This window comes from Phoca vitulina, unplaced genomic scaffold, assembly GCF_004348235.1.
Source record: "Phoca vitulina isolate PV1807 unplaced genomic scaffold, GSC_HSeal_1.0 scaffold63, whole genome shotgun sequence".
Taxonomy (NCBI): domain Eukaryota; kingdom Metazoa; phylum Chordata; class Mammalia; order Carnivora; family Phocidae; genus Phoca; species Phoca vitulina.
Genome location: NW_022589766.1, coordinates 3,320,168 through 3,347,533, shown reverse-complemented (window position 1 = coordinate 3,347,533; position 27,366 = coordinate 3,320,168). Strand labels below are relative to the sequence as shown.

At 35.8% G+C, this 27,366-nt stretch overlaps 1 protein-coding gene across 11 annotated transcripts in view; it reads right to left on the bottom strand.

Annotated features, from left to right (window-relative positions):
• Positions 1-27,366, bottom strand: part of NCOA1 (nuclear receptor coactivator 1) — a 240,107-nt gene that overhangs the window by 163,800 nt on the left and 48,941 nt on the right. For 10 of the 11 annotated variants that reach the window (XM_032391532.1, XM_032391531.1, XM_032391537.1 and 7 more), the window contains exon 2: positions 20,850-20,984. The gene's annotated coding sequence lies outside the window, so the exon portion shown is untranslated. Of the gene's footprint in view, positions 1-20,849; positions 20,985-22,985; positions 23,477-27,366 lie in introns of those variants that run through there. The other variant, XM_032391536.1, reaches the window with a different exon arrangement.

Genomic DNA, 27,366 nt, shown 5'->3' with positions numbered 1-27,366 from the left:
TTTCACCTAACACAATGTCTCTGAGATTTATCCAGGGTGTTACATATCATTAATTTATTTCTTTTTATTGCTGAGTAATAATCCACTCAGATATACCACATTTTTAATCTACTCACCCAACAGGAAAACATTCAAGTTGTTTCCAGTTTTTGGTGATTATAATAAAGCTGTTATAAACATTTGCATACAGATTTTTATGTCAAATTAAGTTTTTCTCCTCTAAGGTAAATACCCAGAGGGTGACTGTTAGGTATATGGTAATATATGTTTAACTATATTTAAAAACCAAATTAGTTTCCAGAGCATTAAAAAAAAAATCAGTAATGTTAACCTCAACATTAATAGTCATGTTGATATTGTACTCTGTGATAAAGAAATGGGCACCTTACTTCCTGCGGTGTTCTTCCCAAAATACCATAGCCTAAGTCTAATCATGAGAAAAACATCAGACAAACCCAATGGAGGAAAATTCCACAAAATATCTGACCAATACTATTCAAAAATGTCAAAGCTATCAAAAAGAAGAAAAATCTAACAAATTGTCACAAACCAGAGGAGATTAAGGAAACATGATAGTTAAATAAAATGTGGGATTCTGATTTGAATTCTGAAATAGAAAAAGGACATTAGAAACAGAAATACTGGTAAAATACGAATAAAATCTGGAGTTTAGTTAAAAGTAATGTACCAATGTTGGTTTCTTCATTTTAAAATATATACCATGGTTTTTTATAAGGTGTTAACATTATAGGAAACTGAGGTACAAGGGCATCCTGTATTATCTTGGTAATTTTTTCTGTAAATCTTTATAAATTCATTCCAAAAAAATTTTTTAAGAAAAATACGTACCATTTTATATTGCCCCCAGAAATGTATGGTAGTTCCAGTTTCTCTGCAGCCTTGCTAGCACCTGGTGTTCTGATTACATAATTCTTACTTTAGTCATTCTAAAAGGTATGTACTGATATCCCACTGTGGTTTTAATTTGCATTTCCCTAATGGCTAATGATTTTGAACATCTTTTTGTGTGTTTATTTACCAACCTTTATCCTCTTTAATGAAATGTCTGTCTTTTGCCCATTTTTAAATTGAGTCATTTCTTTCTTTAGGGGGTTGAGCTTTGACAGTTCTTTATATATTCTTGAGAGAAGTCTTTTATTGCATATGTGATATGCAAATACTCTCCGTCTGTAGCTTGTATTATTAGTCTCTTAACAGTGGCTTTCACATAGCAAAAGCCTTTAATTTCTATTAAATCCAATTTATCAATTTTTTCTTTAATGGATTGTGCTTTTGGTATCATTTCTGAGAATTCTTTGTTTAACCTCAAGTCACAAAGATTTTCCCTTATGCCTTCTTCCAAAAGCTTTATAGTTTCTCATTTTACATTTAGATCTGCAATGCATTTTGAGTTAACTGGTGTAAAGTATAAGGTGTAAAGTATAAATCAAAGGGTTTTTTTGCATATGAATGCAAAGCCATTTACCAAAAAAAGTTATGCTTTCTCTCCTGAACTGCTTTTGCACCTTTGTCAAAAATCAACTGGCCATATTTGTGTGTGTCCTATTTCTGGATTGTCTACTCTGTTCCAATGATCCATTTGTCTATCCCTTTGCTAATATCACACCATCTTTATTTCCACATTGACATCTTTGAGTACATTCAATATGCTATATGTTCCTTCCTTAAAGACCTTTAGATATTCTGGTTCTGTCTGCCTGCACATTCCTCTTCTCCCACCTAGTTACTTCTAACTCATCTTTCAGAATTCAGCTGAAATGTCACGTTCTCAGGAAAAACTTTCCATCATGATGGTCAAAGACGTTTCATGACAAAAGGAAAAAAATCAAGATATATCAATTCAAAAGGGCTTCCAATTACCAATTCAGCAAGAATCAGGGACTATCAATGGCCTTAAAAGCTATTTGGATTTCCTAAGCTTTGTCATACCCCTGTGTTTATCTGTCATGACCACCATCTGTTCTCTACCTCTTCCTCCTTCTACTTTTCCCCTGTGCTTAGCTGTAAAATCCTAAAAGCAAAAAAGGGAAAGTGTATTTGTCATCCTGGTGGCAAGAATGGGGGAGTGGCCAACAATATATCATTCCACTCCTGCCCTGGATAGGTACTGGAGAGAGAAGATCCTCTAAGGAACATAAGCAAGTTTATGAACTTCCTAGGGCCTAAAACAAGGAGGAAACTCATCTAGTTTAACAACAAAAAGGTCTATCGCCAACAAAAAAAAGCTAAGGCAGTATTGAGAAACAGGCTGATCTTTGTATGAAGTAATCACAATTTAAAGAACTGGTAGGTGGGGGAGGAGTTAAGACTTCTTTTAAAGAGCCTCTTCCCTTAAAATGTTATGTAGTTGACAGTAATGATTTCAAAACACTATAATCAAAAAGAAGCAGCAGCAGCAGCTCCAAGTTAACTAATATTTTCTTTTTTTTTAAATATACATACAGTGCAATATTGGTTTCAGGAGGTGAATTCAGTGATTCATCACTTACATACAACACCCAGTGCTCATCACAAGTGCCCTCTTTAATACCCATCACCCCTCTAACCCATCCCCCTCCCACATCCCTCTTATCAGCCCTCAGTTCATTCTCTATCAAAGTTAACTAATATTTTCTGAGCATTTTTTATATGCCACGGACTGGGTTGGATACTTTACATACATGTTCTCATGTACTTTCCCAAAAGTCTACAAAGTAGACATTCTTATTTCTACTTTATAGAAAAAGAAATTGAGCTTATACAGCTAAGATTGGTTCTATTTCCTCTTTATCCTTATTCTCCTAATATTTTTATGATTATACTCATTCTGAAAAAAATATATGAAAAACTTCAACTTAAATGAGAAAAGACAATTAAAAGACACCAGTACTGAGATGACAAAGGATTATCTAATAAGGATTTTAAAGCAGCTATCAGTAAAATGAACCAATAGGCAATTATGAACTGTACTGAAACAAATGGAAAAACAAAGTTTCAGCACAGAAATAGAAGATAAAAAGAATAAAATGGAAATTTTAGAGCTGGAAAATACAACAGCCAAAATTAAACTCACTGGATGGACTTGATAGTAGAGTAACAGAAGAAAAAATTCGTGGACTTAAAAGATCAATCAACAGAAATTATCCAGTCTGAACAACGGAAAGTTAATAGGTTGAAAAAAAATGAATGAAGCATCAGGGACCTGTGGAACAACTACATAAGATCTAATATTCATGTCATCAAAATCCCAGGAGAGGAGAAAGAGTGTGCACTGCAAAATTATTTGAAGATATATGGCCGACAATTTTTCAAATGTGGTGAAAATCATGAACTAACAAATCCAAGAAGCAGAACAAACTGCAAACAGGTTAAACCTTAAGACATTCAAACACAGACACATAGTAACATTTCTGAAAAGTAAAAAAACAAATAAACAAAATCTTGCAAGCAGCCAGAGAAAAACAGTGCATTTGCATATGGGAGGACAAGAGTTAGAATGACTGAATTTTTCATCAGAAAACACGGAGGCCAGAAGGATTCCTTTACCTTAAGAAAAAAAGATTATCAAGAGCCAATATGGTGTGTGCTTTTCACTCACATTTTAATTTTAGACAGTATTTACTGAATTTCTCCTACAAAAATTGAGAAAAGTGTACTCATAACTCTAACTCCCACACCTCAATTTATTTTATTTTGTTCATGTTTCAACATTTACATTCTACCTTATAATTGTATAATCAATTACATATTATAATTACATATGTAATTTCCACAGGTACTCAGTCTTAGTTCTAATCTTAAGTAAGTTCAGTGTTTGTCATATTTAACGAACACAACCAACAAGCTGGAACTATGGCTGATTCCTCATTTTGGTTTTATTTGGCCCCCCTACCTAAAATGAAAACTCTTCCCTACCACTCCCCTATTTAACTTTTGTCATAGCACTTAATCACCTGAAATTAATTATGTGCTCTCTTTGTTGTTTTCCTTATTATCTGTCTCCTTCCTCCACTAAAATGTAAGTTCTATGAAAGCACAGACTTTTATTCTGCTCAATGCTATATGATCCATATGCTTGTTTCTTGTGTTGGACATTTAGTTTGACAATGGAGAGAAAATCTCTTCTTTAGAAATGCAGTATTTAAATAATAGGTACAAATTTGGAAAAAATGTGATTTCACAGGCAATTTTTAAATCAACATTACGGAGATAAAATCTGTATGCAATAAAACGTGTCTAATTTAAATGGACAGAGGAATAAGTTTTAATAAAAGAACTACCACAATCAAGACTTAGAACATTTCCACTCTCCCAAAATGTATCTTTATAACTCTCTGCAGTCCAGACAATTTTTACTTTGTTAAAGGTGTCCTAAATGAATTCTATGAGAAATGGTTTGACACGTTAACAGAACTTTTTTTCTACAGCACCAATTAAAGGATCAAATGCTTATTTATAGTTAGGGAAAAGAAAGAAAGAAAACTCTTCTACATCCCTTCATGCTGCACACCCTACATCTAAGAACATCCTTTCCCTCTTCTCCAGGGTGTGTGGATCTATCCATCATATCAAGCAAGCTTGATAAAATGCTTGCTATTTTTTTAAAAGAATCTGCACGTTTATCTAAGATAATTTAATTTATGACATTTCTCTATTTTGTAAACAATGCAGATTTTAGTCTTGCACAACTACTGGCAACACACTGGTTTTTCTTTAAAGCTCTCTTCTTAGTTTATTCCAAATAAATTTCATGACCCTAATTCAGCACAATGAACTGTTTCATAAATGTCAACTTTTGCTACCCCAGGGTCACTAATATGTTAAAAACTAGGTGGGCTGGGGAGGAACCTATTTTTTCATAAAGCCCTAGATAGCAAAGTAGACCTTCAATTCATAATTTTTAAAGTCTGATCCTTCACTAGAAGATTATAATTTTAAAGAAATTTTTGATAGAACAAACAATGAGAGTTGACACAGTTTTCTTCTACAATGAAGAAGGAGAGATTTACAAAAATGAAAGTAAAGCTGAAAGAATTACATATCTGTGTGGCACGGTTCAAAGTAGGCTTCCTAAGACAGTTTTATTTTGACCCTGAGCATTTTTGGAATCATTTTAAATGTTAAGATTTCAGTAATAGTTTTCCTGTATATTTAAATTTTTATTTATTCTTCTAATAACACTGTCCTTTTACATAACCAAGTTTAACTCTTAAAATTAATAAAAATAACATTAGCACAAAGGAACAACCGTTTCTATCTGTAGTTCAAGATGAAAAACAAAATAGCTTTACAATTACTGTAACTGGACTTCTCACATGAACTTCTACTCCATTTTTTTTTTTTTTTTTTTTTAAGATTTTATTTATTTGACAGAGAGAGACACAGTGAGAGAGGAAACACAAGCAGGGGGAGTGGGAGAGGGAGAAGCAGGCTTCCCCGCGGAGCAGGGAGGCCGATGTGGGGCTCGATCCCAGGACCCTGGGATCATGACCTGAGCGGAAGGCAGACGCTTAACGACTGAGCCACCCAGGCGCCCCTCTACTCCATTTTCATCAGAGTTTAAACTAATCTCCCGCCTGAACCTGTCCTGGATACTAATGCCGGATTAAACTTCTTGAATTAAATACTCTTCCAATGTCAACTTCTGCTGAAGAATCATCAATGACTTCCCATACTACAGAATAAAAGTCTCATCTACTTAGCTTGATTTCCATACAGGTCCACTCAGAACACTGCCTTATGAACCTATGCCCCAGCTTCTACCTTATCTTCCAGTCAATTGCTACTGTCAGGCCTTTCCTCAGACTAACCCTCTTCCTGGAGCACCTTTCCCACCTCCCGGCTCTCAAAAGAAATCTGTATCTTACTGAACTTTCACACTCCAGTTCAAATTTCTCCAAAAAATTCCTCATCAGCCAACTTGTTCCCCATCTCCCTTCCTCACTAAGGTACTTATAAACAGGTTCTGAATGTGTATATTTCAATTTAACTTAACATTATTCCACTGATTTGTTCATTTCAATAATAATAATTGTTGAATACTTATTACGAGGGAAGCTATTCTAGGCACTGGTGTTACAACAGGGAACAAAAGTGATACAGTCCCTACCGTCATGGTGCTTATGCTTATATGTAGTGGATATGAAGTATTTGGATATTAATTGATCATAGTACATCAAATTTCCCACTGTTGGCCAATTAGGTTGTTCTCAGTTTTTACTATTATAAGTAATATTATTGTGAATATAGCTCTCATACAGTTCTTTTATTCCTTGAATTATTTACTCAGGGTTAATTCCCAAGAGTAGAATTACTGAATCAATGATCACAGATATGTTTATGGTTTTTTATGATATATACTACCATACTACCCTCTAAAGGAACTGTACCAATTCCAAAAGCAATGCAATAAGTACTGGATTGCCTATGGACAACTTCATTATACTTAATAAGTATGAAAGGTTATTCACTATTGTTTTAATTCCCAGGAGGATGGATTCTTCTCCTTATTTTTGTTTACTCCATGTCCCCTTATGATCTAATGGACATGACTTTACCAATGTACTTACTCGATCTTATTATTGTAAATATATTTTTTTTTAATTTTAAAAGATTTTATTTATTTATCTGACAGAGAGAGAGAGCACAAGCAGAGGGAGAGGTAGAGGGAGAAGCAGGCTCCCCGCTGAGCAGGGAGCCAGATGCATTACTCGATCCCGGGACCCTGAGATCATGACCTGAGCCGAAGGCAGACGCTTAACCGATGAAGCTACCCAGGCGCCCCTATTGCAAATATTTTTAAAATATTCATAGTAATGTTAGATAATATTTAAGACCATATTTGTAAATATTTTCCATTTTGTTATTTTTCTTTTTCTTTTTAATTTTGTATATTCTTTATATAGATGTGCTTAATTTTTATGGTCAATCTTTTAACCTTCTAACTATTCTTCGCACAGTTTTATAGCTTTTCAATCTTAAAAAGTTAACCATACATTTGCATACAGACATGTTCAACACTAATTTTTCTAACTGCTATTTGATCATCTCAAAACTTATTAAATAATTCTACCACCTGACAGACTTTATGCTTGCTCACTGTGTATTAAATTCCCAAATCATATTTTTTCAATACTAAAGATATTTATTTTTCTTAAAAAATAATATTTTTAGGTTTCTGAAACTAGGAGAAATACCAGAATTAATGTCCAAAAACCTACCACTAGCAAAAGAGTATCGTATGTCACTGTTTACCCATGTGTAAATCTATGGGATATACCTTTCCTGAGAAGATCTGTTCATCCAACTATGACCACAGCTGAGTTAACTGCATAGGTTAACTCATACGCAGTTGAACTTTAAGTTAAATCTTAAAGCCTAACTGTTGCTTGAAAATATTTTCAGGAAGACTGAACTAGATGAAGCTCTGCAATAAAAGCTATTGTGGTATAAAAGTTGTCCATTGCAGGGCAAGCAAGGGCAATTAAAGCCAGTAGAAACTGCCCAATCTCTCAAAATAGATCACAGAGTTATCAGAGTTGGAAGAGAGACGCTGGTGTGACCAATTTACATTTTACAAGGTACTAACACCCAACTGCTGGATATCAATCTGTCAAAAGTTTCCAGGTGTCTCAAAAAGGAAGTTATTTAATTCAGTTTATCTGTAGAAAAATTGAAAGTATGAATTTAGCCAAAAAAGAAAAGCAGTTAAATCCAAACATTTCCCATATGACTCAAAACTATACCATCATCATGTGTAAAGAGAAAAAGCAAGCACAGGTGAGGAAAATCAGCATTCAGACTGTGAAAAAGTATTAGATTTGATTTTATGATTCCAAAGAAGATGGTATAGAAATTATAGGGATAAATGTATGCTTCTGTCAGTTAATTTCTAAGAATTTTTAAAATAAATTTAATGTTTCTTTTTTCTTGAAAATATATTAAATCAATACTATATATCCCAATTAATAGTCTTAGAATGTTAAAAATGCACTGTGTATATATATTCATGCATATATTTGTCTACATCTGTTCAGTTATTTATTTGCTCATTCATTTCTGAGTAGAGAAAGGCAAGAACAGAGAAGCAGGAAGAAAACTAAAGATATAATGCATAAAAGATCAAACCCTTTCAAGCTCCTAAAGGTTACTGTGATGAGGAAAAATACATGATGAATGAAGTAAATACAACCCAGGTGAAAAATGACAACCAGTTAGATAACTAGCTAACAACAACCAAAAAATCTGATAAAATTAAAGGTAAATAATAGCAAATAGAAACAGCTGAGAAAAAGAAAATAGAAATGGATCTTAATTCAGCTTCAGGTAAGAGTATTAAGAACTTATTAAAACTATGTGGTATCTGAACAAGATTCAGAATACCGTAATTCTTTTTTTTAATTTTTATTTTTTTATTTATTTTTTATTTTTTTTTAAGATTTTATTTATTTATTTGACAGAGAGATAGAGAGAGAACACAAGTAGGCAGAGAAGCAGGCAGAGGGAGAGGGAGAAGCAGGCTCCCCGCAGAGCAGGGAGCCCGATGCGGGACTCGATCCCAGGACCCTGGGATCATGACCTGAGCCGAAGGCAGCCGCTTAACTGACTGAGCCACCCAGGCGCCCCTTTTTAATTTTTATTTAAATTCAATTAGCCAACATATAGAACATACAGAACATCATTATAGAATACCATAATTCTTTTTTTTTTAAGATTTTATTCATTCATTTGACAGAGAAAGAGCACAAGCGGGGGGAGCGTCAGGCAGAGGGAGAAGCAGGCTCCCCACTGAGCAGGGAACCAGACGTGGGGGCTCGATCCCAGGACTCTGGGATCACGACCTGAGCCGAAGGCAGACGCTTAACTGACTGAGCCACCTAGGCGCCCCTAGAATACCATAATTCTTGATCAACCACCCTACCACTGCAAAAGGTTCCAGAGAGTGAAAATGAGAAAGGATGCACCAGGCAAAATTGCCTGTTTATTAAAGGGTTTGGACAACAAGCAACTAGGGACTCTTCCGCCTCAGTTACAGGTTAGTCTAACACTTGAAACACTGAGAATAAGCCAACTGGTTTCTTGGCTTCTTTTATACTTAGGCCCACATCTTAACCCACAGGAAAAGACAAAGGAAAAAATAATCCATCAAGTATTTCCACAAACAGCCATGATGGAGTAACAGGAATTCAATTAATCCTCCTGCTTTATACAAACTAGAAAACTGGATAAAACGGATTAATAAAACAATAATTTTCAGATATTGGACAACAGTCAAAGCAGGAGTGGGATTCCTGAGAAAGTGGGGGAGGAAAATAAGGTGAGTCCTATAATTGCCCTACCTCACACCCTTGAAGCAGTTTCTAGGATGCAGCATAGAGAGTGAGAACTTCAATGAGCCTGGGATCTCAGAGGGTTGAGGAGACAGAGAATGATGTTCAGGGAGGCCAAGGCAGCCAGAATTTGTAGAAAAGCATACCAGAAAAAAGGGACAGAGAGACAGAGCTCTAGAGATCCGCAGAGGTGTCCCCTTCACGGCTTTGGCAGGTAGTGATTTGTCCTGTATGAGAGGAAACGACCTAAGGCTGGTGGAAGGACCACTGAAAAATAAGTAGGCCAAAGAATTCCTAAAACTCATACAAGATTAGGAACAGTTTGTATTCCTATCAAGTTGAATGAAAAGACCTCATAATATATGAGACATTAAGTAAAGTCCTCAAAAGGTATCAACTCTAAATTATCTCTAGGAAAACAGGCTGCTATAGACCCACCCCAACAAAGCTTCCTTAAAACAAAGCAAGTCTCAAAAAAGCATCAAAGAGATTTCAAAAAATTCAACTGTATGCCAAAACTTAGACTAACATCACCGAAAGGAATACAACAAAATCCAGCACCCAACAACATAAAATTCACAATGTCTGACATCCAATGAAAATTTGCCAGGCATATAAATTAACAGGGAAATATGACCTATAACCAGGAGAATGACAAATCAATAGAAACAGATGCAGAACTGACAGAGACACAGAACTTGGCAGACAAAGATGTTAAAAGAGCTACTATAAATATGCTCAATATGCTCAAAAAGGTAGAGAAACACATGGAAGTGTTGAGGGATAAGTGAAAGATTTTTTTAAGGCCGAAATGGAAATTCTAGAAATGAAAAATAGAGTATCTGAAATGAAAAATACACTGGATGGGATTAACAGCAGATTCGACACTTAACTTGAAAACAGCAATAGAAAAATATCCAGAATGAAGCACAAAGATAAAAAAATACCGAAAAAAGGAAAGGAAAAATAGAAAGAAAACACCAATGATGTATAGTAATATATCAAACAATTTAATATACATGTAATTGGGGTCCTAAACCTAGAGGGAAGAAGGTAATAGAAAAAAAATATTTGGAGAAAATATGGGAAACATTTTTTCAAACCATAAACCCACAGATCCATGAGGTTCAACAAAATCCAAGAAGGAAAAACAAAGCAAACCACACTTAGAAATACCATAAACTGTTGAAAACCAATGATTAAGAAAAAATGGAAAAAGCTGCCAGATTATGTACAGAAAAACAAAGACTTCTCATCAGAACCTATGCAAATGAGAAGTCAATGGAGTGACAGTACTAAGTACTAGAAGAAAGAAGACACTGTCAACCTAAAATTCTATATCTGGTTAAAATAGATTTCAAAATGAAAGTGGTAATGTTTTTAGACAAAGGCTGAGAAAAATCCATTACAAGATATGCAGTGCACTTAGATGTTCTCTAGGCAAAAGGAAAAGACTATCAGGTAAAAATTTGGATCCTCACAAAGGAATAAAGAACACTGGTAACAGTAAATATATTAATAGATACAAAAGACATCTTTGTCAAAGTTTTTAATTTCTGGGTTGTTTTTTCCCAATTATCTTAATTTCAATAAAAATCTTTGCTTAGAGCAGAAATGTAAGTAACTCCCCAAAAGACTCTCACTCTCATGAAGTAACCGTTGTTAAGATATTCATACAGATTTCATAACATTAGTTGGGCATATTTCCATCTTTTTATAATCTCTAGAACAGATTCTCACCATAGGAATTATATGTTCCTTGAAAGTTAGAAAAAACTCACTGGCAAAACGATTTGGCCCCAGAACCAATTTTTTGAGAAAATTCTTTTTTTTTTTTTTTTTTTTAAAGATTTTATTTATTTATTTGACAGAGAGAGACACAGCGAGAGAGGGAACATAAGCAGGGAGGGTGGGGGAGGGAGAAACAGGCTTCCCGCAGAGCAGGGAGCTCGATGTGGGACTCGATCCCAGGATCCTGGGATCATGACCTGAGCCGAAGGCAGACGCTTAACGACTGAGCCACCCAGGCGCCCTTTTGAGAAAATTCTTTAAACTTTCTTCCATAGTTCTTGGTTTACCCAGATTTTCTCCTTAACGCAGTTTGAGTGTTTAACAATTCATTTCAAAGAGATTTCAAATCAACTGGCTTACAGTTAAGTAAAGCTGTCTCTTTTATATATATATAATATACATATAAATAAATCTCTTATTCATATATATTCCCTTTATTCTTTCATACTTTGGCTTTCTATCTTTTCCTTGATAAGATTAGATTTATTTGTTTTTTAATCCTAAGAAATAGTTCTTAGGGTGCCTGGGTGGCTCAGTTGGTTAAGTGACTGCCTTCAGCTCAGGTCATGATCCTGGAGTCCCCGGATCGAGTCCCATATCGGGCTCCCTGCTCAGCTCTCTCTCTCTCACTCTCATTCTCTCACTCTCTCAAATAAAATCTTTAAAAAAAAAAAGCTCTTAGATTTTCCAATTCTATAGTTTCTGTTTTTTAATGCATCTGTTTCTGCTTTTATCTTATTTATATCCTTCCTTTCCCGAGGCATTTATTTTGTTGGTTTTATTTGTTATACTAAATTCTGCAGCTGAGTTCATTTATTTTTTTTAATCAATTTATTTCTAAGCTTGGTATTAGTCTTAGCCTGAGTCTCATTTCAGTTAGCTTAATAATCAGTTATTGTATATTTGATCCTCCTCTTTGACTCAGTATTTAAGAACAGTTTCTGTTTGATTTTTCCAAGTGGTTGGAGTAGTACATTTTAAACTTCTGCTGTAGGGAGGAAATGGACACAAAAAGTTTCAGCTTTTCTGGAATTTACTGAGGTTTTCCTTTGTGGCTTAACCTAAAATTTATGTGTTTTTTTTTTTTAATGTTGCATGGTCAATTGGAAAAGTATACTTAATCCCAAATTTAAATGAAAGCCTTAGAAGTGACTAAATAAGCCCCATTATAAAAGCAATGTAGGTTTTGCACTATAGTCAGGCTTTCACTTTTAACTAGCATTAAATGCATGCACATGATATTAAGAGTGAGGACAGAGATTCTCAGTTTTGCATCTAACCTAATTTTATGTTTACATTGCTAGGCCTGTAATAGACAAAAAGAGTTTAATAATGTAAGGAATTTCTAATTTCAAGGAATGTCCAAAAGTTCTTGAAAGTTTCAATAGCTTTTTAAATTCATTTCCATGTTAAACATTTCCATTTCATCTTTAATTGAGGAAGTTTAAGTAATAAAATACTGGTACGTCACTCCATGTCAAACACCATTTTCAAAAACCAATAATGCATCCCTCCTTCTTCTCTAAAATGGTAAAATGTGATTTGACCAGTGAGTAGCATGTTAGAACTATGACCTTTCTTGCATGAGACACTACACTCCAACTAATATACCTGTGATTACAAAAACTTGTAAGGAGCTCTTTCATATCAGAAACTTATACTGAACTAGCTAAATCACTGGTTTTCCAAAATCTATGCTTTTGCAGTTTGTTTGAACTAGAATACACTTTCTTTTCTAATTCTGATTAAAAATTAGTTTCTGAAGCTGAACTTTTGGTTTTACCCCAAGAGAAAGAGATGGATGAATCCTGACCCTATAACTTCAAAGTAAGCCTTATTAGGACACGTGGATGGCTCAGCTGGTAGAACATGTGACTCTTGATCTCAGGGTTGTAAGTTCAAGCCCCCCACTGGGCTTGGAGCCCACTTAAAAAATAAAAAAGTAAGTCTTATTAAGACTCAGTTTTGGGGCACCTGGGTGGCTCAGTCGGTTAAGCGTCTGCCTTTGGCTCCCCTGGGATCAAGCCCCGCATCGGGCTCCTTGCTTGGTGGGGAGTCTGCTTCTCCCTCTCCTTCTGCCTGCCACTCCCCCTGCTTGTGCTCTCTCCCTCTGTCAAATAAATAAATAAAATCATAAAAAAATAAAAAAAATTTTAAAAAGACTCAAGTTTCTTATACATAAAATAGATGTAATAATAGTTTACATCTCACAGAGTTATTGGGATAGAAATAAATATATATAGAAAATATATATAAAGTGTCTGTCACAGTGCCTGACACATAGTGAACATTAAATATTAACTATTATTATTGTATTTTTGTTTTCCTCATGTCAGCATTCTTTTCTCTTAAATTCACTAATCCCAAACTCTGTAAATGGCCACATTAGCTATGCCTCCTCATTTAAGATCATCTATAAAACAATAAACATCTCAATGACTTTACCAACTAACTGATAACAGATATTAAATTGAGTACCTCTCAATTACGCTTAATTCTGCCTATCACGTTTTTTGTTTCCGAAGTATCTGGGTGTAGTTTGGAAAGTATTTCATCTTTCCACTGAAAGCTTTCATGATCAGATAAGAGAGTTTCTATCATACACATTTATTTTATTCTTCAAAAAGTATCTTTTATCTCAAACCAATAAACTATAGCCCATAACAACAAAACCTCTTCTTTAATAGTCAAGTAACCGACTGTTCAATTTTAATAGCTATGCCACTCAATAATTATAGCTGTCATTTGAAAAATGGAATTCTTGTACTCTACCATCTTCAGTTTCCAAATAGTTTAATATCATTTTCAAAAATACCATTAAAGATATGTTAGGTTGCTACAGTTTACTGCTATACAAAATCACAGGTGCACCTGAGTTAGAGGGAGGAGCGTGGTGAAAAATAGTACAGCTTTGAACTAGCTATACCAGGTCTTCAGATGGCTACCTTCTATAACCTTTAAAAAAGGCTGTAATTGTGATTCATCTCTTTCTCTTGAGGGTGAAATCACAAATTTTCCTTCTAGTAAGGAAAGTATATGCCTCCTTTCATGAAGCTTAGCTATCCTAAAATCCATGGAGTTGGAACAAGTCACATTTCCCCCTAGATTGTTCCCACCCCACCCTCTAATAGGCAAGTATTCTTTTGACAATCAACTCTCTCAGTAATCTTTCTCAAACTCAGAGATAATTATAAAGAAAAAGTTCCTTACAGAGAACACAGAGATTACTCATTAAACCACCATAACACATTATCAATAGTTTTTGCCACCTGTCCCAGGCCTAGGACTTCTCTTAAAATAACTAAGCCATAGTCACCCTTTCCCCTTTTAAAAATTAAAGAAGAGGAACAATTTTTAAACAAAATCGTAAAGAAGTTACCTCTTAAATCAGAAGGTATATGTTTACTAGATACATATTATGTGCTAAACCATATACTAAGTGCTTTGCCTAATTGTGTAACCTATGTAAAGTCAGGTGGTAAAGTAATTATATAACAGGTGTGAGGGTTGGGAGAAGGAAGGAGTAATTTTATCTAAGATTCATAAAGAAATTCAGTAAATAGGACCAATGAAATCAACAAGTAATTGAAAGTAAAATGAGCCATGAATAGGCTGCTTATAGACCAGGAGGTAAATTAAAAAAACAAAAACAAAAACACCACTATAAGCCATTACAATACACTTTATTCTGTTTCTTGCTACACACTAATTCTTAGACTAGTAGTGAGTACCTTGTATTTGTAAAGAAGTAAACTCAATTATACTCTGGATTCCCTCAGTATAAAGACAACTTCCAAAATCAAAATTACAAATGAAAACTGCTATTTGAAAGTTTAACTTCTAGCCAGCACACTAAAACAAACAAAAATAAAAGGTATAAGGATTAGAGCAGAGAGACGTTACAAGGAGAGATACAAAAACCTAGAGAAGCACAGACTCTAGGGTAGAAGGCCTGGATTTGAGTCCCACCTTGTAACATTAGGCAAGTTAACGTCTACTTCATTGGAGTTCTTGTAAGGATCGAATGAGTTAATATGTGTAATGCTTAGAATAAAAGCCTGGCAAATAGTAAGCACCATATAGTAAAACTGTCCTTTGTAAGCAATATGATTTTCTATACAGAAAACCCAACAAACTCAAGAAATTATCAGAAATAAGAATTCAGCGGGTTGCTAAATACACATAATTCAACTGTCCTCTTATAAGCCAACAGAGAGAAGGTAGATTTCTGGACTTTTTTCTTATGGAAATGTTCAAAAAAGCTTAGAGAACAGTACCAAGAATTACATCACTACCACCCCCAATGCCAGAAGTGCCTACTTTTTTTTTTTTTTTTTTTAATGATCTGGGGACATGAATCCCAATTTAGTGGTCTCTTCTTAGATAAAAAGAGGATCAAAAGGGAGATTTTAAAAAGGACAAACGGGGTGCTGCTTCTGATAATAAGTATCAAGGCCATAATATTAGGATTTATGTTCACTGAAATCATATCAACGTCAATGACAGTGCTGAGAAATATTGTTCTTTTAAATCGTGAGACCTGGGAAATTTTGCTTTTTTAAAGTGCCTACTTTAAACAATGATCACATCACCTCGAGGCCAGATTGAGGCCAATCTGGTTTTATTTACCTCCACCCACACCCTCCCCTCTACTCTGGATAATAATGAAACAGATCCCAGACATATCCTTGCACCCACTATCATTTAAATATGTATCTCTAAAAGGTAATGACTCTTTCTAAATATAACCACATACTGTTATCACACCTAAAAATTACCAATAATTTCCTAATACCAAATATGCATTGTTCAAATTTCCCTGATTATTTCATAAATATATATGTATGAAAATCTGGACCTAGATAAAGCCCAATCATTGCTATTAATCTCAGGTTTCCTTCTCATTTCTCTTTTTTTGTTCCTTACAATTTATTTGCTGAAAAAAACAAATTATGTGTCTCAAGGACTTCCCCAAAGCCTAGATTTTGCTGACTGCAACTCCACGGTATCATTTCATTTGTTTCCCTGATTTCTGTTTCCTGTGAACTGGTAGTTAGAGCTAGAGGCTTGATGAGATTCAGGTTCAAGTTCAATTTTTTGGCAAGAATACTTACTAAGTTGTGTTGTGAACTTTCACTGACAGCAATCTAATGTCTGGCTCTCTCCCTCCCTGTGATGTTAGCAGCCACTAACGATCTTTACTTAGGTCCAGGAATTCACTCCTTTTTCATTTATCAAACAGAATAATCCTCAAAAAAGAAACTTCCTCTCCTCAACTGTCTGGTTACATTCACGTACAGCTGAGTCCTCAGCATACTCCGAAGAAAATTAACGAGGTTTTTTTTTTTTTAACTATCATTATGAACTCATGGATTTAAACATATTTGATGTGATTGATTACATTGCAGTTATACTTACTGATGCTCAAAATGTCTCATCTTTGGCCAGCCAGAGCCCATTCAATTAAGCAGCTTTGTTGTTTTGCCACACCCTGCTAGTGTTTGATGACCTCCTTGCAAAGATTTCAAGTCTCCAGCTCTGGAATCATCTTTAGCCATAAGCTGCCGCTTTCCATATTCAACTAGTCTCTTTCTTATTCTGCATTTCTACTAAATTAAAAATCACTAATTCTCAATGATAAATCAGCTGTGTTATATACTCTGGATATTACAACTGAACATGGACCCAGAAATTTTAACACTATTTCTCACTGAAGTCTACTTTCAGCATTCCATTGAATAAAAAAACAAACAGAAAAAGCATATCCCACTCAAAACTAGATTTTAAATGCTTCAATTTGAAAGACTGGAGCAAAAAGATTCCTAATCTATTCTCTGCTGGCATTTTGGCTCTGGAAAGTATTTTTTCATGTTCTATTCCAAAAATTGAGGATGGTTTTTAAAAATGCACAATAAAAATTCACTGTTTTTTTCTTTGATAAATTGATAAAATCATCAAGTATGGGGGAAATGCTCAAACTCTTAAAGGTTGAATTATTTAGTACCGTAATTCAGACTTCTGTAAGATCCTCATACCTCATCCTGAACATTAAAATTCATAACTGTGAATATGAACTTATAAATTCTGACTATTTGAAATACCAAATATATTTACTATGCTGTGCCCCCTTGAAATCATAGAAATGGCATTATCAGTATTAAAGAAATATTTATCTTATTTTACTAAAAAACTAAGTAAACATTTAAAGCCCTGTCACATTACAGAGCTAGCTAGCATGCATCACTGTGAAAAGGCAGGATCCTATACTTATCATTTCTTCACAAAACACTGAAAAGACATGGCTTTAGTGCTCAAAAATTGCTTACATCCATAATTTTTACCACTTTGATATTAAATCACAATCAGAAATCACATTACTGAAGGGGTGCCTGAGTGGCTCAGTCGCTTGGGCATCAACTTTTGATTTGGGCTCAGGTCATGATCTCAGGGTCCTAAGATCTAGCCCCCCAGCAGGCTCCATGCTGAACATGGAGTCTGCTTGGAATTTTCTCTCTCTCCCTCTCTCCCTCCCCCTGCTTGTGCCCTCTCTCAATCAATCAATCAATAGATCTAAAAAAAAAAATCACATTACTGAATGCCAATTTTCCCTGAAAAAAGCAGATCTGAATTGATACCCTGGTGCAATTTCTTTTCCTCACAGATTAAGTGAACCCTTTGCTGCAGCTAACCTTGTGAGGCTTTGATCACAGGAACCAATGCAACTTTTCCAGGCAACACTGGCTTTAAACAAAGGCCACCAAACACCACCACCAACAACAACAAAACAAAATAACAACAAAAAACTCTCTGCTGCAGTAAGGATTTTTCAGTGATAAACAGTAACACATCTCTATGAAGTGCTGGTATGCTCTCTGAACATCAGTGCTTTCATCCAACTGAAAAACAAAAATTCTGCTAGCGTGCACACATGACAGTAATTGCTTTTCCAGATGGTATGCCTTTGATAAGGGATTTTTGCCAAAAGCTCATTTTACTTTCTCTCCAAGCATAATATTTGCCATTAACTTTGAAACTGGTTTTACAAGCTTCTCACTAGTAGTGTGAGTTGACCTGTTTTTTGCTATGAGAAGGATAACTGTGAATGATACTTCAGTAGTGTGGTCTCCTCTGTCTTTAGCAACAACATTCATTAATCTCACACTGAGAAGCATTATTTTATATAATTTATACACATTTCACTTTTCATCACAAGTCTAAAAAGTAATATTTCTAAGACAGAAATATTAATTCAATTCCCCAGGGTGGCATGGAAGTAGAAGAGCCAAAGCTTGTGCTCTTTCCATCATGCCACAGAGAAAACTGTAGCAAGGGAATACCAATTCCCTTAATATACCTTATTGACATTTGTTTTCAAATGTTTTCTTGAGTCCAAATAAAGTATTTTTTAAGGGTACCATTTTAACTTAATGTAAACTGTAATCTAAGACATAACCTTATACATGTTCTAGGGCCATAATTCAGATACTGATTTTATTTTGTTTTGATCCTCCTCAAAAAAAAAAAAACTCCCACAATCTCAAAATCTAAAGTCCCCTCAAAAAAAAAAATTACAAGAAAATACTGTCAAAATGTATCATATAAAACTTCTGAGCAAAGCTTGTGAAATTTTCATTTTCTTTCATTTTCAAAGGGGAAAATGAAAAATATTAAAGAAGGATATCATGTGCCAATGGTTGTAAATGAGTGGGGAGATATAGAAATTGATGAATCAGAGATATCCTCATTTAAAGAATTAAGCAAATAAATTTAACTATATAGCACTTTCACAAGTAGAGCCATAAATAGTTAACAGCCACAACCAAGTAGTCAGCAAATTGATCAGAACTTCCTATTCCCTAAGCTTAACTTTTGTTGAGATCTGAACGTAGTACCATATTACTTAGAAAAGGCTTCCAAAATTTGATTTTATGTGCTCGTTTTGTGACTGTTTTTAAATGGTTTTCAGATGAGTGTATTCAGCTTCCCTACCCCAAGAGTAAACATTTGAAGTGAAAGATTTCTTCAACTTCATTTATAATGAAGTTATAGAATAATTTATATTCTTCCCCATATCTAGAAACATGAAGTTACAGAATAATTTATATTCTTCCCCATACCTAGAATCATTCTTTGCAAAGCTTGGACATTCAACTAATGTTGTTAAATGTTGTTAAACATCAGTTGAAAGAAAGAAGAAAAGACATCTTTAAAAAACAAGGGAAATGGTTCTGATAACAAGACACATTATATATTTAATTATTATTACCTTTTGATTCAAAATGACACCAAAAAATTTTTAGAGAAGTACAATATATCTACTAGCTGCCAAGAACAGTTTTAAAACTTCTCATCAAAGCAACCTAATTCTTCTTCATCTGCTATTTGATTCGAGGTAACTTTTCTTTCACAAACATTGCTCAGTTACACCACCCCTTTAGAAGGTAGCCATATAACTAACGCAGTCTTAGAATTTTCTAATATTATGGATTATTTTAGAATTTATTGCTTTACATATTCTTCTTCCAAAATAGAAAATGAAATTAATAATCCTTGCAATAAGTGATACATTTTTCTCAGATTTTCTTCTTTGTAATCTAGCAAAATTAATCTACAAACCTCTACAACATTTGTATATAATCTACAAACCTCTACAAACCTCTACAACGTATACAACCAACTTTGACCTGCCCTTTAAAATAATTATTTTCCATACTTCTTTCCTATTTGGAAAAACATAATGAAAAGAAAAAATATTTTGTTTTTAAATAAACAACTAACTAAATCCAATTTGGAATATATGTGTATTTACAAAAATAGAGTACTATGTTTGTTTTCTGTTGACACTATATTTCCTTTGATTGTTTTCAACTGTCTTATGTAGTCTTCAAAGTGGGGATCCACCCCATGTTTTGGAAGTGTCATTTGGTTCTTTAATTACTTATCTCCCTTTCTGGTCCAAGTGAAACTAACCCAACAGATGAGAAAGGTCCTACTTGAACAGTCTATGAGGAATAAAAGTGACAATTTTTGGTGAACAGAAAACCCTTAATAATAAATTTAGGAGAAGAGGAACAAAAAGGTTTCCAAATCAAACTAAAAGACAATCACTTAAGATCTCATGTATCATGTGAGCTGACTCTGTTAGAGTGCTGAATTCAGCTGCTCATCCCAGAGGGTCATGACATAAAATAATTACTAAATTGACACTTATTTATTCCAGTTCTTCTAACATAGTTTACTCAGTCTTAATCTGCACCCAGTAGATTTCTTATTAATTGAACATGCTTTACTAATTATAAAGATTATCTCCCTTTAAAATCTGGATTTTTTTCTCAACTAGTTTTAGGGGGATGTGGGTAGGGAAGGTTGAACTCTTCTCTATAGCTAACCAGTCTCTGGGGCTCCTGGGTGACTCAGTCGGTTAAGCACCTGACTCTTGGTTTTGGCTCAGGTCCTGATCTCAGTCAGGGTCATGAGATTGAGCCATCCATCAGGCTCCATGCTCAGCGCAGAGTCCACTTAAGACTCTCTCCCCCTCTGCCTTTGCCCCTCCCCCCACCCCGAGCTCTCTCACGCTCTCTCTAAAATAAATAAATAAATCTTTAAAAAAATAAAAGCTAACCATTCTAACATAAAAACTTTTTCAACTTATGAAATCTATATATAGAAATCAACATTATAAAATGACTTCCAAGGAGTCAGATTAAAGTAAATTTGTGCCTCAAATACCTTAGAAAAAGTAGAAATTCTAAATGTTGGTGTCTTCATTTGGAACCAAAATTTCCTACTGCATGCTCTTGCTGATGGTCCTTGATTTTATCACCAGAGTCGGTTCCAGTTACATTTCCACTAATATGGACAGATCTAAAATAAGAGAAAGGAGATACATTTAGTCTACTGAAAACATTACAGACTTTAGACTCTACTGCATATCATTGTTTCCCTGTAAGCATGCAAAGATTCTTATACAGATGCTTTAGTTGTTCAAGAAATGCCAATTCTCATTCTTGTCCGCACTACAGACTTTAAAAATTGAAACTAAAGATTAATGGCTAAATAAATAAGTAAAATTAATAAGAGATCATTGGTTACTCGCTTTAAAAGGTTCAGATCCCAAATGAAGCTAGGAGGCCAGGATCCTCAACTATCAGCTTACTCATCATCAGAGTTGCTGACGTCACCCCAGCAGCAGGGGTCTCAGTAACCTGTTTCAGGTAAAGTGGAACAGAAGGAGGAAATGGGATTCCTAGCAGAAGACACCTCAATGTAATGGCTAGCATTCATTACTGGGTCATTGGCAGTGGGATAAGAACAAATTGGATTCTTTTAAATTAATGGTAGTACTGTCTTCCCACTTTTATCTCAAAGCTAACTCCTAGGGGTGCCTGGGTGGCTCAGTCCGTTAAGTGTCTCTCTTCGGCTCAGGTCATGATCCCAAGGTCCTGGGATTGAGCCCCACATCAGGCTCCCTGCTCAGGCAGAGAGTCTGCTTCTCCCTCTCCCTCTGCCCCTCCCCCAGCTCGAGCCCGCTCACTCGCTCTCCTGCTCTCTCTCTCTCAAATAAATAAAATAAAAATAAATAAAAAGTTAAATAAATAAAAACTCCTAACAGTGGGGGGACTTTGCAGACATCAGAGAATGCTTAAGAAATGTGAAACCTACTGGCTTTCATTACTTAAAGCCTAAGTGGTTTAGGCTTTACCACCCAGGGTTAAGCTTTTTACTAAATTTAATACTCCCTTTAGATCACAAAGACACGGTGGATTAGGTCCAGAGAAATCATTATATCACAGGTCGATTCAGGAATCTTGCTAGTTAATTCTATCTATGGCTTCCACCTATCACCCTTGGGCTTTACTCAAAACACAAACCATTCCAGCCAGCTACCCTCTCCCCTATTTTCATACCCACAGTGCTCTCTGTGCTTTCTCACCCACCCCATGTCTTCCCCCACTGTTGCCCTTCCTTCCAACCTTCTCCTTGGGGAACCTCTGGAAACCTCTCTTATATAGTGAAACAAATCACCTCTACATCCTCAACCTATCAATGAATACTTCTTTCAACCCCTGGGCTAAACCTGTCTCTTGAGAAGAACCCTCTAGAGTGAAGGCTAAGGCAGTAGGGATCAACCTTCTCCACAGTGGTATTTCTAGACCCTAACTCATAAGCAATCCAATTCCTTCCCTCAGGCTCAGGCCATCTGGCTGTCCTACCCTCTTCTCTTTATCATGCAATAGCCCAATCTACCTTTTGTACCTAAGTCCAGATTTAATCCCTGAGATGCACTCCACCTAGTCTCATCTCTCCAGTTAGTTAACTATGTTATTATTGGTCTCAAAATCTTGGTTGTCACCCAAGCTATCAATCTCCCTAGTATGTTACTTTCTTCCTTCCACTTCATCAGCCTCAAATTCCTAATCACGGTTCAATTCAATCACCTGCTAGGGAGAAAACACCCAACATTATGGATTGATCCTGCTATACCATTAAAGTCTTCAATTTTAGACACAATGTTATCTAGTGAGCCTTTTATATGTCATTAATCAGGTCCTTCCCCCATTATTCATACTGCCTTTCTTTCTAAACTTTAGCCACACTTCCACTTCCAGTCCTATGGGGGGTGGGATGGGAGAGGGATTTCTTCATGTTTTCCTTAACTGTTTGTGTAGGTTATTTATATTGTAAAAACACTATTTCTTCCATTTACTTTGAACATTTTCTCAATTGCTGGCTTTTACTATAGAAGTTTTCTTATTTTTAGGTGGCCAGATTTGTGCACCACTGCTTTCTCCATTTCTTTTACTATTTCTCTGCTTAGAAATTTCTCCACCTTCAATAATAGCAGATAAATACTCTGATGTTTACCTTTCTAGGCTAATTGTTCCAATACTTCATTCCAAATTCAGAACTGAAAAATGATGTAAAAGGAACATGTATTTGAACAGTCTCATTCCTGTATCATCCACATGCAGCTCACGTTGCCCTTGATTGCTACTGGTCACCACTTTTATTAGTTTCTTCTATACCTTTCCAGCAACTCTTTATGTAAATATACACTTAACTAAAAATACAGTCTTATCCTTCTGTCTTCTAAAAAAAAATGTCCAGCTTTGCACCTTTTTTTTTTTTCCCCCACTTAGTGTATCCTGAAGATTTTCCATGTTAGGATATATTTCTTCATTGTTTTTAAAGTTCTATGGCATTTTATTATGTGAATACATACTAGTTTGTGTAACCAAGCCCACAATTGTAAGAAGTTAGATTCCACAAATTTAAGTCTTGTTTCTGAAAGTAATTTAGAGTTCAAGAGCAACAACTGTACAAACCAAACAGCACAGGAACCTAGGTGGTGTGATTTCACAAATTTTTACTCTATTGATAAATATAAGTTCTCTTGTACATCACTTTATCTTTTCTCTCAAGCTTATTCCATGAGCCTATCTAAAATCTATCAACTGTTACAGTCATAAACTCTGAAAGTAGAAGGATAGTTTTTAGGGGCGCCTGGGTGGCTCAGTCAGTTAAGCATCTGCCTTCGGCTCGGGTCATGATCTCAGGGTCCTGGAACTGAGCCCCGCTTTGGGCTCCCTGCTCAGTGAGGAGTCCGCTTCTCCCTCTCCTTCTGCCTGAGGCTCTGCCTGCTTGTGCGCTCTGTCAAATAAATAAATAAAATCTTAAAAAAAAAAAAAAAGGATCATTCTCAGAGTGAGAAGTCTCAGATTCTAAAACCTGCCCAACCTCACTAAGAGCGTCAGTGGGCCTGCAAAAATGAAATACAGCTATACAAGAGTCAAGACAGTTGTACAAATACAGAAATGTTCCATTCTACTTAGTGGTATCAGGAGAGGCTTCACTGGGGAAATAGTCCCTGAGGTTCAATCCTAAAGGAAAAAATGCTCAAGAGGCACAAGAAGGCAAGAGAAAGCATGAAGGAGGGAGCAGAAGAAAGAACTGCTTGAAATAGCATACCTTGTCAAGAACTCTAGTTCCACTCCACTTAGAATGCAGAAAGCCTCAAAGGAATGTCAATCCCACCCTCAGAAGAAAAAGCCAGATCTATCAAATCAAAACTTATCTTAAGCCTAACAAAGAGTTGAGGTCACAAGGCAATCAAGTAAATTTAATTTCAAAGAGGGACAAGTTCCTCCAAGAAGAGACCAAACACAATCTCTTTTACCTTTGGCAGGTCACAGAGAAAGAAGTAGCCACCATACAGGTGTGTAAGAAAAAAAACAGCTAAGATTTTTTTTTTAAGATTTTATTTATTTATTTGAGAGAGAGAACATGCGAGAGAGAGAGAGAGAGAGAGAGAGAGAGAGAGAGGGAGCACAAGCGGGGGGGGGGGCAGACTCCCCGCTGAGCAGGGAGCCTGATGCGGGGCTCAATTCCAGGACTCCAGGATCATCACCTGAGCTGAAGGAAGATGCTTAACCGACTGAGCCACCCAGGCATCCCGAAAAAAATCAACTAAGATTTTAACAAATTTTTAAAGACCAAGTGTAGACTCATGTGTCAGTTTGGAATGGCTGGGGATCCCTGACACAAGAAGAGTTTACACTCAACTGTAAGTTCTACATGTGTCAACCAGGTGCTCACAGGAAAAATTAAAAGTAAATCAGAGAGAGCCCTTCATCAATGCGGCAAGTGTGCAGGAAGTGACAAGTACCAGCCTGAAGCCCTGCCTAATTCCCCAACCTTTCCTTAAACACAGCAAACGCCTAGAGCCACTAGGGGAAGGAAAGAAAGCCCTAAGGTCCAGGCAAAAATCCACTGCTTCAGAGGAAAATAGAAGCAAAATGCCTCTGCCTCTGGAGGAGGGGGAGAAAAGAGTGTCAAGTCCCCAGACGCAGGCAAAGATATACTGATGCTAGGAAAAGGTAGAGACAAAAAATAATTCTGCCACTACTGGGGGGGAGCAGGAAAGAGTCTTGGGCAAAGGATCCTACACCAATACCAAAAGAGATCAACTACCACAGAGAGGGAAATGATACTCCTGCCCATGACCAGCTACAAATATATGGCATAGTTTGACTGCCCAAGGGAGAAAGAGCAGAAAAGCTAATAAAACCCCATCACCAACACCCAGGAACATAGGGCCTGACCAGGATTGAGTCTGGACTAGAATAAGAGAACCCCATGCTGCCCCACAAGCAAAGCACTGGGTAACAAGCAACAATAATCACTGGGAGAGGGACAATAACATAAAGAGAAATCTCTCTGGTGCACAGATATGCAAAGACTGTTGAGAGATGAGGGTGGTATAGGAACACAGAAAAATCCTGTAGTACTACATGGCACACCCTAAACACAAGGGAACAGCAGCCAACTGTTGGAGAAATCTGAAGCCTGTGGTACAATGAAGGTAATGAGGGCAAAAGAATCCAAACCTAGCTCGATTCATGATGAGACTGACTCAACCTCTAACACAAACAGCCTAACAAAAGAAGAGCATCATTTCAATCTCTCCTATTCTTCGTACACAATGATGAGCATAAAATCAAAAATTACACAAAAGCAAGAAAAAAAAATAACCCTTTGGCAAGAGATAAAGCAATCAACAGAATCAGAAATGATTTTGCTATTGAAACTATCAGACATTTAAAAATAACTATAAATATGTTAAATGGTCTAGTAGAAAAGATGGACAATATGCACAAACAGATGGACATTTTCAGCAGTGAGATGGAAAACTTTAAAGAAAGGAAAAATATAAAAGACAGAAATAAAAAAATTCTATTAGAGAAAAAAAATTCCTGAGACAGGCTCAACAACAGTCTGGACACAGAAGAGGAAACAATCATTGAACTTAAAGACATGCAAATAGAAATAATTATAAATGAAACCACAGTTTAAAAAAAGTGAGGGAAAAATACATCTCAGGCATCCAAGAGTTGTGGAACTATATCAAAATGTCTTCAAACAAATTCCATTCGACTGAAGCCCCAAGAAAAGGAAACAAACAAACAAACAAAATGAGATACAAGAAATATGTGAAGAGATAATGGCCAAGAATTTTGAAAGAATCCAAGACAACAAACCAAAGAGCAAAAAATCCTACGGAATCCTAATCATAATAAATACCAAAATGAACACACACAAACAAATATACATGGATATATCATAGCCAAAATGCAGAAAAACAAAGATAAAAATCTCAAAGGCAAAGAAAAAAAATACATACAAAGAACAAAGATCAGTATTTCCTTTTCTTCAGGAAATTATACAAGCGAAAAGACCATAGAGTAGAAAGATAAAAGCTGCCCATAGAATCCTATAACCAGAAAAATATTTTTTCAGAAATGAAGAAAGAGGGGGTGCTGGGTGGCTCAGTCAGTTGAGTGGCTGTCTTCGGCTCAGGTCATGATCCCAGGCCCTGGGATCGAGCCCCACATCGGGCTCCTTGATGAGCGGGGGGCCTGCTTCTCCCCTGCCTGTCATTCCCCCTGCTTGTGCTCTCTCTCTGTCAGATAAAATCTTTTTTAAAAAAATGAAGAAAGAAAGAATTTTTTGACAAATAAAACCTGACAGAATGCACTGCCTGCAGACACCAAAAATGTTTCAGGAAGTTCTTTAGGCAGGACTGAAAATTACCAGCTGAAAATGTGGATCTACAAAAAGAAATGATGAGGATTATAAAGAGAAGGTAAATACAAAAGACTTTTTTTCTTGTTTTCTTTTTTTTTTTTTAAGATTTTATTTATTTATTTGTCAGAGAGTGAGAACACGCACAAGCAGGGGGAATGGCAGGCAGAGGAAGAAGCAGGCTCCCCACTGAGTGAAGTTTTATTCATTTTAGAAGATTATATAAGAACACAAAAAATAATAATGTATTGTATTGTGGGGGTTAATAACATATATAGAAGTAAAATCATGACAACATAAAGAGGGAAGATAGAAAATTAAAGTATATGGTCATAAGGTGATCATGTTACACAAGGTAGCATAATGGGTTTTTTTTGTTTTTTTTTTTAATTTTTTTTTTTTTTTAAAGATTTTATTTATTTATTTGACAGAGAGAGACATAGCGAGAGAGGGAACACAAGCAGGGGGAGTGGGAGAGGGAGAAGCAGGCTTCCCGCGGAGCAGGGAGCCCGATGCGGGACTTGATCCCAGGACCCTGGGATCATGACCCGAGCCGAAGGCAGTCGCTTAACCAACTGAGCCACCCAGGCGCCCCACAAGGTAGCATAATGTTATTTAAATAAAGATTGTCGGAGCGCCTGGGTGGCTCAGTCGGTTAAATGTC